Below are 10,888 nucleotides of genomic sequence, written 5' to 3'. Positions count from 1 at the left end.
TATTTTTCATAAGATAGGCAAGCATATGGGTAGACATGACCCTAGACATATACATAACCCCAAAAAAGAGTGACAATAATTACATCGATACACTTTGTTCAGTGATGGAATCGTGTTGCCCTAATGCCTTTTGGTCCATTTTCTGTGAGTTGAAAGTGGCTCATGGAAAACATACGTTTGCAGGGGTGCGATTCCTCTGGAACATGACCTGTGCCATCATTCCTTCAGTGATGGATACAGAACAAACTCTCTTCCATTTCCCAATTCCCACTCTCAAAGCTAAGGAGAAATGAACAAGCAAAAAAAAAAATCCCTTATTTTCAGAAAATCCCGTTATGAGTACAAAGAGCATCCCCTCATTCTCTACACATCAACCTAATTTCCCAGTTTGACTCCCCATCTCTTCAGAAGGGACAGAAGTTGAGACACGTGCAAGGGAGACCCATTTGCCTCGCTGGGGTTTGGTTCCAATTTGTGAATTGCCCAGACTGCCGGGGAGGTGATGATCGCAGGGAGGAGTTCAGGTCAGTCATGAGAAGGCTTTTGTTCCTGTGGCTTCAGTGAGCAGGTCCACTGCCTGGTGTCCGTGGTGCCTCCAGTGGCAAGAGGGAGCCTCCAAAGGAGCGGGCACCCATTGACTTGAAGACATATCATCAGCGCTGTGACAATGTGCCGGATGGAAGTTTCCCAGAGTCTTATCCTACTTCCTGCGTTCGTTTTGCTCCCGAACACCACGTGTTGGTTGTTCAGCATCCCTTTAAATCATTCTGATTCCTCCACAGGGGATAAGATGCCTGGATGTGGGTTTGGACGGCCACCTCCTAAATCTAAAGCCCTGGCGAGTCCTGCAGCTCGTCAAGCAGAGCCTGAAAGTCAATGTCCCCGAGGGAGATTTCGAGCTATGGAGGGTTCTCTGCCTGTGGATCCATGTTCACAAAGGCTTGGGCCTGTTCCTGAAACTCTGTGGTGGAGAGGAGTTCCTCTAAAAGGCTTGTGTTTCTAGACAGTCTTGGTCCAGTGGACGAGATGAGCCTTGGGCTGATTGTGTCGGCTCTTACCACAGGTGTGTCTCGGGATGTCTGGGCTGCTGAAGTGCCTCCCGGCTGGGCTGACATGTCTCCAACACACCCTGGGACACCTCACAGCCCCAGAGCATGAAGGGAACTGGGCCTTGCTGAGCCAGGGCCTGCCCCTGCTTCTTTGGATTCTCAGGCTGAGGAGAGTCTTGGCTGTGCCATCCTGCCAAGAAAGTGTGTTGGTTGGGATCCTGGCCATGTCCTGGGTATTGGGGCCAGGACGGGGTCTGAGTATCTGACAGCCTCTTTCCCAGAGTTGTTTCTGTTGGCAAGGGATTCAGGCCTGTCCCGGGGCATGAGAGGTCTCTGCTGTCTGCACACCCAGGCTGGGCTGGACCATCATGACACCTGGTGCTTGGCTGACACAGCCCTGGGTAAGATGCGAAGCAACAAAGGGTGTGTGGGACTCCAGGAGAAGAGGGAGGATGGCTTGGTTGCTGCTGGAGGGATGGGAGGGTAGGCCATGATGAGACGTGCTCTGGACACAGGACAGGTTGCTTCAGTCAAGCGGAATCGTCCCATGCGTTGGACTCTCTGCCAAGGACTTCACCGGTGGTGCACTTGTGCTCTGCACTGGGTTCCGAGCCCTTCGGTTCTGAAACCATAGGTGAACTCGGGATTCCGGAAGGCCCGTTCGTTGAGCCAGTTCTTCCCTGGCCTCGATACCAGGGTATCGGTTCTTCTCAAAGGCTTCAAGTAGGAGGCTCCTTTGAGATCTGGTGATGGATGTGTGCTTTCGTCTGGCTGCTTTGGGGAAATTTTCCGGAGAGCAAGGCTGAGGCTGTTCCTCCCCTTGGAATGGCTCTTCTTCGAAGGCGCGTCCAGAGGCCGAGCGGCTCTTCTTCAGGTGACGTGCTCTGCGGTTGTGAAACCATATGTGAATGCGATCTTCTGGAATGCCAGTTTTTGGGTGAGTTCTTCTCTGGTAGTGATACCAGGGTAGGGTTTCTGTTCAAATGACACCCGCAGTACCTCTCTTTGACTCGGCTTCAAAACCAACCTGTCTTGTCAGCCTTGTGGTTTTGGAGAGCCACTTGAAGTGCTGGTCAGATCCATATTGGCAAGTCAGCTGGATTGCACGGAGACTAGCGGCCAAGTGAACAGCTCCCGGAAACACAGGACTCAGAGACACCCAGACCCAGAATGCTTTGCGGAGCACTGGAAAACGCCAAGGCCCATTTCTTAAATACCTTCCCACTGGAGCCCTTCATTAAATACCTAAGACCTTGGAGGAAACTGTGGAAGGGCTGGGTGACTCTTAAGTGGAAGTGGAGACTTTATCAGGGAATTTGGCAACCTTCATTCTGTTAACGTGTTGCGACAGAGGAATGCATTTCTAATGGAAGGATTTCTGGCACCTTGTCAGGTCTTTGGGAGCTGGGGAAGCTGACTGGCATTCCCAGGTGCCTTAGTTATCTAGCGCTGCTCTAAACAGAACTAGCACAAGTGTAGGCTTTAACAAACAGAAATGGATTCACAGTCCAGGAAGTGAGGAGTTGACATTCAGGCAGCCAGCCTTGGTGGTGGGAGGGGGAGGAGGAGGGGGATGGGCACAGGGGAGGCTTTGTCTGTCAGCCCTGGAGCAAGGTCCTTGTCATAACTCTCCTTCTGGTCTAGGAGCTTTTCAACGAAGGGACCCCAGGTCCCTAGGACACACTCTGCATCTGCCTCTTCTGTCTTGTTGCCAATAGGTCCCTCTCCTCTCTGCTAGTTTCTGTCTTTTCTATCTCAAAAGAAGTTGCCTGGATATACAGCCTAATCCTGTAGATTGCCTCTGGCCTCGTTAACATAACTGTCTGGAATCCCTGCCTCCTTTCTTTATAGAGGCTAGGATTTGCAACATGTCAGACAATTAGAACAGATCTCAAATCCAGGAACAATCACACAACTCTGTGAATCATGGATCCTTTGGATTCTCAGGTTCTTGGGAAGAGTCTTGGCGGTGCAATCCTGCCTGGACCATGAGTTGGTTATGATCCCAGCAATATCCTGTGTATGGGGGCCATGAAGGAGTCTGAATATCTGACTCTTTCCCACAGTGGGTTCTATTGGCTGCTGATGCTCACCTCCCCCTGAGTTGTTTCCCCGTGCAAGGTCAGTTCCTAGCTCCTTTCTCATCCACTTATCCCCACCCACCCCGCCTGACTCTCCTCTTTGCTGGCTTCTCTCTTTTCTGTCTCAAAAGAGATTGCCTGGAGATAAACCTAATCCTGTAGATTGCCTCTGGCCTCATTAAAATAACTGTCTGTAATCCCACCTCATTAACATCACAGAGGCTAGGGTTGACAACACAAAGTATACTTAGGACAGGTCACACATCCCAGGACAACCACACAACACCTGGAATCATTGCCTAGCCACGTTGACACACATTCTGGGGGGACACAGTTCAATCCATAACAGCAGGCTATCTCAGAACATAGTCACCACCATGGAGTCCCTCTAGACGGAAAGGACAGGAACAGGGCCCTTAGCCTGCCACCAATGGACAGCGCACTCGCAAAAAGGAGTCTTTTGGGGCGGGGCTGAGAGCTGATCACTTGAGTGACTTGCGTCTTCCCAGAGATTGGCTCCTTTAGGCTGGCTTCCCTATTCGCAATCCCTCGTCCCACCAAGACAGGCCAGGCTGACCAAGCGGAAGGATTCCGGCTCAATTGGAGAAAATCCAGATGTCCTCAGGCGTCCACGCCGGCCAGGCTTTGTTTTGGTTTTGACAGGCCGTCCAGTTCCAGCCCTGCCCCGTGTCTTCTGCGGTCTCTGGCTCTCCCTGTTCCTATGACCTTGCACCCATCAACTGCCTCATACCCTCCACTCCCCAGCCTCCCTGTCATCGCTCTCCTTTCCTTTCTGCCAACTCCATGCATGCCTACCCCTGCCCCCATCACCATCACCATCACCTCCAGTCCTTCACCACCACCTTCTCCCCAAAGGATTTGCAGACTTAACCCCCACGTAGGGGACTCCTCAGGTAGGTTTCTGGTGAAAAAGCAGTGGGACAAAAGCGAGCGGGTTGGGTTTTGAGGACAGGAAGCCGCATGAATGGTCATGGGGGCTCCATTTCTCCAGGCGGCGACAGCCTCACCCATGAGGAAGGGAAGGCAAAAGGCCCACTCTGGGGTAGGGGGAGGCAGGTCCCTGAGGGAGGAATGGCTGGGCTTGGGGACTCAGGAGATGGTGACCAAGCCAGGACCACCTTCACCAAGCCACTGTTAAGCTCCTCTGTCGGTCCATCTGTTTTTTTGTTTTTGTTTTTTCTTTTTGGGGATATGAGGCCATCGTTTACCAAGCGTCCTGTTTACATCACCTAGTATCTTCGAGTTTCTTCTCCAAGCTCCAGGAATTCTTTGAAAGGCTGGAGACAGAGAGATCCCAGCTAACAAATGAATTTTTTTGTTTTTTAAAAAATTTCATTGTTGGCCACTGGATTTGTAATCAGGTCAAAAGCATGTGTTATAAAGTAGAACTGCTGTCTAGTGTTTTCTTGGCTGTAATCTTGTATGGCAGCTGATAGCCACAATTCTCTGCTGCACTACTGAGTGGGTTTGAACCGCCAATCTTTTGATTAGTAACCCAGAGCAAACTGTTTGAAGCACCCAGGAACCCTAATGTGAGAAGACATTCTCCTGAAACACTTCATGTCAGGGACGCACAGAAAGACAGTCCCACAACATAGTCTTCTTTCAGGGACACACGGGTCTCCTTCAGCCCTCCTTCATGCTTTCCGTTGTTAACTGTACAGAACGCACCAATATATGGAGGATCGCTCATGATTATTTTCACACAAATAATGTCCCATGCCACGATTTCTTCCAAAGCAAACGCCGAAGGTGTCCTCCTGGGAAGCGATAGAGACCTGCTATTGGCGAGAAAATCCCTCTGTTGCTAGGTGCAGTTCACTGAATTGTTTGCCCAGGAGATGTTCTACTTTCCCAGAAAGAAGAAAAAAAACATTATTTATCTCAAACAAAAGGAAAGGAGATTCAAATCTCAAAATACAGCGGCGTCACTAGGGTTCGTGTCATGCTGTTCGGGAACTCCTGGCATCACCCACATCATTGACCTCCTCTCATAGCAGACCATACAGAATCCTTGGTGTTGTTTTTTGTACTAATGTTAATGGTAAATCATTCTTCCCGTATATTGCTCCTTCTTTTCTCTTGAATTACTACTTCATTCTCCAAAAAAAAAAAGTTATTCACATAGGTCAGAAATACGAATTCACACGATACTGTACTGAAAACACCAGAATCTGACCAAATCAGCGACTACAAAAACCCTGGCAGCAAAGAGAACCCCAGCAGAGAAACCTCGAAACCAGGGGTTTCCAAGCGTCATTGTAATTGGGTAATCATGACAGCTCTTGGCAGAGTGCATTATAAGGTTCCCTAAGTCAATTAGCGTAGCTTTTCTTTAACCTTATAGTTAGTTATAGCGATACACATAAGCTGGGCTTACGAAAAATGTTTCTGGAGTTATATATAACTTCAGGGATATTGTTTTTAAAAGAATAAATTTCTGCTGAAACACAGTACAAAAATGTCTGGACAGTCATTTTGGTGTGCCCCTCTGACAGTGTCACCCGCTGTGGTCCGCATCGCCCCCACCCCCCAACCCGTGATGTCACTGGAAGAACTAGGTAAACCCCTTTACGTAGTCACGTAGACGCACACGTATAAAGGGGATACATTGGCTATCTGTTGAAGTTGTCACAGACTCATTCCCGGACTCACCTCACTGCCCTTCCATTATCAGCCACCCAGACTCAAGACATTGCAGGCTTTCCCGGAGAGCAGGGTCGGGACCCCTCCACCCCATGGGAGCTCTGGGCTTTGTTTTTCAGCCTCACGCATTTAGAATCCGCCTTGACCTGGCTACCCTGCCTCTGCCGAGGGCCATGGCATCTTGCCTCCTTACCTCCTTGCCTCCTTTAGCTCTCCCTGATTTGCTCTTGAACACACTTATCCTGTTGGAACTCTTTTCCCTCCCCGCCAGCTCCCCGCATGCTGGCCGGCTAATTCCCACTGACCCTGCCTCTCTCCGCCCCTCTCTGTTCGCCCACCTTTGAAGGGCCCACAGGGCATAGGGCCTCTGAACTCCAGAGTGATCTGATCTTGAAGCCCACAGAGCCCGGTGTCGCCAAAACGCAGGCTTACGAGCCCGGACAGACCGAAGCCAATTAGTTTTGTGTGTCAAACATTCTTTCTTTCTTTCACTTGCTTTTTCTAGCTCCCTCCTTCCTTTAACTTATCTGTTCCTTAAAGAAACCTAGGCGACTGTCAAAGATCACAAGATTCGGTGATACACTAAGTTGGCGACTCTGTGGGCAAATCGGCACTTTCACATGTGGCTGGGATGCAGTGAGGACAGAGAAAGGGTCAGGCAGCCAGAGACGGGTTGCCGGGACCCAAGGGCTAGATGCCAACAAAGGAGGAAACCGGCAGGAGGAAGAAGGGCAGGCAGTGGGACCTCATTTCTATTTGGAGAGAAGGGGGAGTGCAGAGAGGTCTCGGATAGGGGTAGAGGATTGGGGCTTCTAGGAATGGAGCTGAGGTTCTGCAGAGACACCTACTCATCATTTCATAATCCTTTGTGCTATTGAGATTTTTTTTCTGGCGCATTTTTTTTCTGTCTTTAAAAAATGGAGTATTTTCTGTTTACATTCCAGCTATGTCTGTATTATACCAAGGAAAACTCTCATCCAGCTCGACAATCCATATCATGTTTTAGAGGCTACCACTTCCCACGATGACGGAAAGAGTCTCAGATGAGAGATGATAAGAAAGAGGCCTGAAGTTCATATACAATAAATTTATTTTTCATAAGATAGGAGAGTGTATGGACAGACATGACCCTCAGTATATACATAACTCTGAAAATGTGTGACAATAATTACATCGATCCACTTTGTTCAGTGATGGAATGCCGTTTCCCTAATGCCTTTCAGTCCATTGCGAGTTGAAAGTGGCTCAAGGAAAACATACATTCACAGGGGGCAATCACTCTGGGACATAAACTGTGCCATCATTCCTTCAGTAATCGATACGGAACAAACTGAAAACAAGGATGAATCTAAAAGGCATTATGTTGAGTGAAATATTCAGACACAAAAGGACAAATAGTGTATGATACCACTATTGTAAAAACTTATGAAAATTTTGCCAGCAGAAAGAAACAATCTTTGACAGTTTCTAGGGAGGGGAGGTGTGGGAACGGAAAAAAAATGTAACTAGACAAGAGATTCATGATAACTTCGGTGAGGTGTAAGACAGTACACAGTGGAACCCTGCTGGCACAGTGCTTAAGATCTCAGCTGCTAACCAAAAGGTTGAGCAGTTCATATCCACCAGATGCTCCTTGGGAATTGTATGGGGCAGTTTTACTCTATCATATAGGATTGCTTTGAGTCAGAATCCACTCGAGGGCAACGGGTTTGATTTTTTCTTTGTTTACTTTTTTTTGAAGACAGTACACAATACTGGGGAAGTCAGCACAATCTGACCATGGTAAGGTCATAGAAGTTTCACAAATACATCCAAAAACCCTGAACGATGGAATAACTGGACTGACGGCTGTGGACCAAGGTCTTGGGGGTCGTGGAGCTCACACGGCACCACATAGTGTCAGGGATTGAATTTTGTCCCCCAAAAATATCTGTATCAATTTTGCTTGGTGATGATTCCCATTACTGTGTCCTTCATTTTGTGATTGAAGTAATTTTCCTATGTGTTGTAAATCCTAATCTTTGCCTGGGGTTCCTGAGGCAGGATCGGGCCATGTTGGAGAGGATTAGGGTGGAATGTAGAACCCCTTCTCAGAATACAAGCCTGATCTAATGTAAAGGCAGTTTCCCTGGGGCGTGTTCTGTATCACCTTTTATCTTACAAGAGATAAAAGGAGAGAGAAGCGAGCAGAGAGTCGCAGACCTCATGCCACCAAGAAAGCAGTGCCAGGAGCAGAGCGTGTGCTTTGGACCCAGGGTTCCTGGGTGGAGAAACTCCCAGACGGAGGGAAGACTCATGCATCACAAGGACCTTCCTCCAGAGCCAACAGAGAGAGAAATCCTTCCCTTGGAGCTGGCGCCCTGAATTCAGACTTCTCGCCTACTAGATTGGAGAAACCCCAAGATGGCCCCTAGACACCCTTCAAACACAGTATGGAAGTCACTCCTGAGGATCACCCTTCAGCCAAAGATTAAACAGGCCCATCAAACAAAAGGAGACTAAAAGAGCACACCAGCCCAGGGACAAGGACAAGAAGGCAGGAAATGGATTCTTTCAAACTGCAGGAAGTCATGAGTTCACATTCAGGACACCAGCCATGGTGGGGGAAAGAGGGAGGGGGAGGGGGAGGGGCTCGGGGGAGGCTTTCTCTGTCAGCTCTGGAGCAAGGTCCTTGTCATCACTCTTCTTCTGGTCTAGGAGTTTCTCAACGCAGGGACCCCCAGGTCCAAACAACAAGCTCTGCCCCTGCTTCTTCTGGCTTGGTGCTCATAGGTCCCTCTCTCTGCTAGCTTTTCTCTTTTCTATTTCAAAAGAGAATGCCTGGAGGATACTATCTAACCCTGTAGATTGCCTACGGACTCATTAACATAACTGCCTGGAATCCTACCTCATTTCATTATAGAGGTTCGGATTTAGGACACATCAGATAATTAGGACACATCACAAATCCCAGAACAACAACACAACTCTGGGGATCATGGATTCTTTGGATTCTAAGGCTTTTGAAAAGAGCTTTGGCAGCGCAATCTTGCCCGGACAGCGTGTTGGTTATTATCCTAGAAATATCCTGAGTATGGGGACGAGGAAGGAGTCTGAGTATCTGACAGCCTCTTTCCCACAGTCCGTTCTATTGGCTATGGATGCGCGCTTCCCCCAGCTCCTTTCCCCAAGCAAGGTCGGTTCCTACCCCATCCCTTCTACCTATCCCTGTCCGCCCCGCACAATGCTGGGTTCCACAGACAGCCCGCCTCCCCAGCAGGCGACGTCTGTCTGTCAGCTCTCTGTTACCCTCGTCAGTTCCTTCGCGTTCACCATAGTGTGGCCAGCCTTCCACGGTATGCCCCTGCCAGGGCAGCCTATCTGTCCATCCTCTGGCAGTTGGAAGTGAAATCGCGTGGCTCCCAAGGAGGGTGCTTGCATCTGCAGTGGGGTCCTCTCCCTCAACCTCCTCAGCGTGGTCATTGTCCCTGCATCCCCGAGGTGCAGCCTGTGAGCACAGCCCAGGCCTTCCTTGCTCTCTCTGCTACTGTCTCTGCCTCTGCCTCTTCTGGCTTGGTGTTCATAGGCCCCTATCCTTTCTGCTAGCTTCTCTCTTTTCTATCTCAAAAGAGATTGCCTGGATATATAAACTAACCCTGGAGATTGCCTCCTGCCTCCTTAACATAAATGCCTGTAATCCCGCCTCATTCACATCACAGAGGCTAGGAAGGACAACACAAAGGATACTTAGGACGGATCACAAATCCCAGGAGAAGCACACATCCCTGGGAATCAGGGCCTAGCCAAGTTGACACACATTATGGTTGGGGGGACACAGTTCAATCCATAACACCAGGCTATCTCAGAACAAAGCCACCGCCACCGAGTCCCTCTAGATGGAAAGGAGAGGAACAGGGCCCCTAGCCTGCCACCCATGGACAGCTCACCCGTCAAAAGGAGTCCTGTGAGGAGGGGCTGAGTGCTGACCAGTTGAGTTAGTTGGGTCTCCCCAGAGGTAGGTTCTTTTAGGCTGGCTTCCCTATTCACAATCCCACGTCCCTGCCACGACCAGCTGGCCTGCTGACCGAACGGAAGGATTCCGGTTCAATTGGAGAGAAGGCGGATGTCCTCAGGAGTCCACCACCGTCAGGCTTCATTTGGGACTTCAGAGGCCACCCAGTTCCAGCCCTGCCCTGTCTCTTCTGGGGTCTCTGGCTCTCCCTGTTCCTATGACCTTGCACCCGTCGACTACCTCATACCCGCCACTGCCCAGCGTCTCTCTCTTCCCTCTCCTTCCCTTTCTGCCAACTCCATGCAGGCCTACCCCGTCCCCATCGCCATCACCTCCAGTCCTTCCTTCACCACCACCTTCTCACCAAAGGATTTGCAGACTTCACCCCCTCAGGAGGGTTCCCTGTGAAAAATCGACAGGACCCAAGTGAGCGGGGCGGGCTTCCAGGACAGCAAGCCACATGACTGAGCATCAGGGCTCCGTCTCTCCAGGCTGCGAAAGCCTCACCCATGGGAGAGGGAAGGAAAAAGGTCCAGGCTGTGGGAGGGAGAGGCAGGTCCCTGAGGGAGGAATGGCTGGGTGTGGGGACTCAGGAGATGGCGACCAAGATGGGACCACCTCTGCCCGGCTACTGTTAGTGCTCCTCTGTCTGTCCACCTGCCTTTTGGGTTGCTTTTGGGGGGTGGCATCCTTTACCAAACGCCCAGTTCACATCACCTAGTATCCCCAAGTTTCTTCTCCAAGCTCCAGGAACTCTATGAAAAGTTGACAGACAGAGAGAACTCATCTAATAAAGGATTGTTAAAAAAAATTCCCTTTCTGGCCACTGGATTTGGAATCATGTCAAAAGCATCTGTTCTACAGTAGAACTGCTGTCTAGGGTTTTCTTGGCTGTACTCTTGTATGGAAGCAGATAATAGCCACAATTCTCTGTGGCACCGCTCAGTACCTTTGAACAGCCAATCTTCGGATTCATAGCCCAGAGCAAACTGTTTGAAGCACCCAGCAACCCTAAAGTGAGAAGACCTTCTCCAGAAACACGTGGAGTCAGGGCGCACAGAGAGACGTTGCCCCAAACGTAGTCTCCTTTCAGGGAAGCG

The 10,888-nt window shown here is 49.8% G+C and overlaps 1 pseudogene; it reads right to left on the bottom strand.

Annotated features, from left to right (window-relative positions):
* Window positions 1-827: 827 nt before the first annotated feature.
* Window positions 828-2,132, bottom strand: LOC101349782 (double homeobox protein 4C-like; annotated as a pseudogene).
* Between the last annotated feature and the right edge of the window lie 8,756 nt (window positions 2,133-10,888).

This window comes from Trichechus manatus, unplaced genomic scaffold, assembly GCF_000243295.1.
Source record: "Trichechus manatus latirostris isolate Lorelei unplaced genomic scaffold, TriManLat1.0 scaffold00715, whole genome shotgun sequence".
Taxonomy (NCBI): Eukaryota; Metazoa; Chordata; class Mammalia; order Sirenia; family Trichechidae; genus Trichechus; species Trichechus manatus.
The sequence above is the reverse complement of the archived record's forward strand: the minus strand, read 5'-3'. Positions and strand labels throughout refer to the sequence as shown.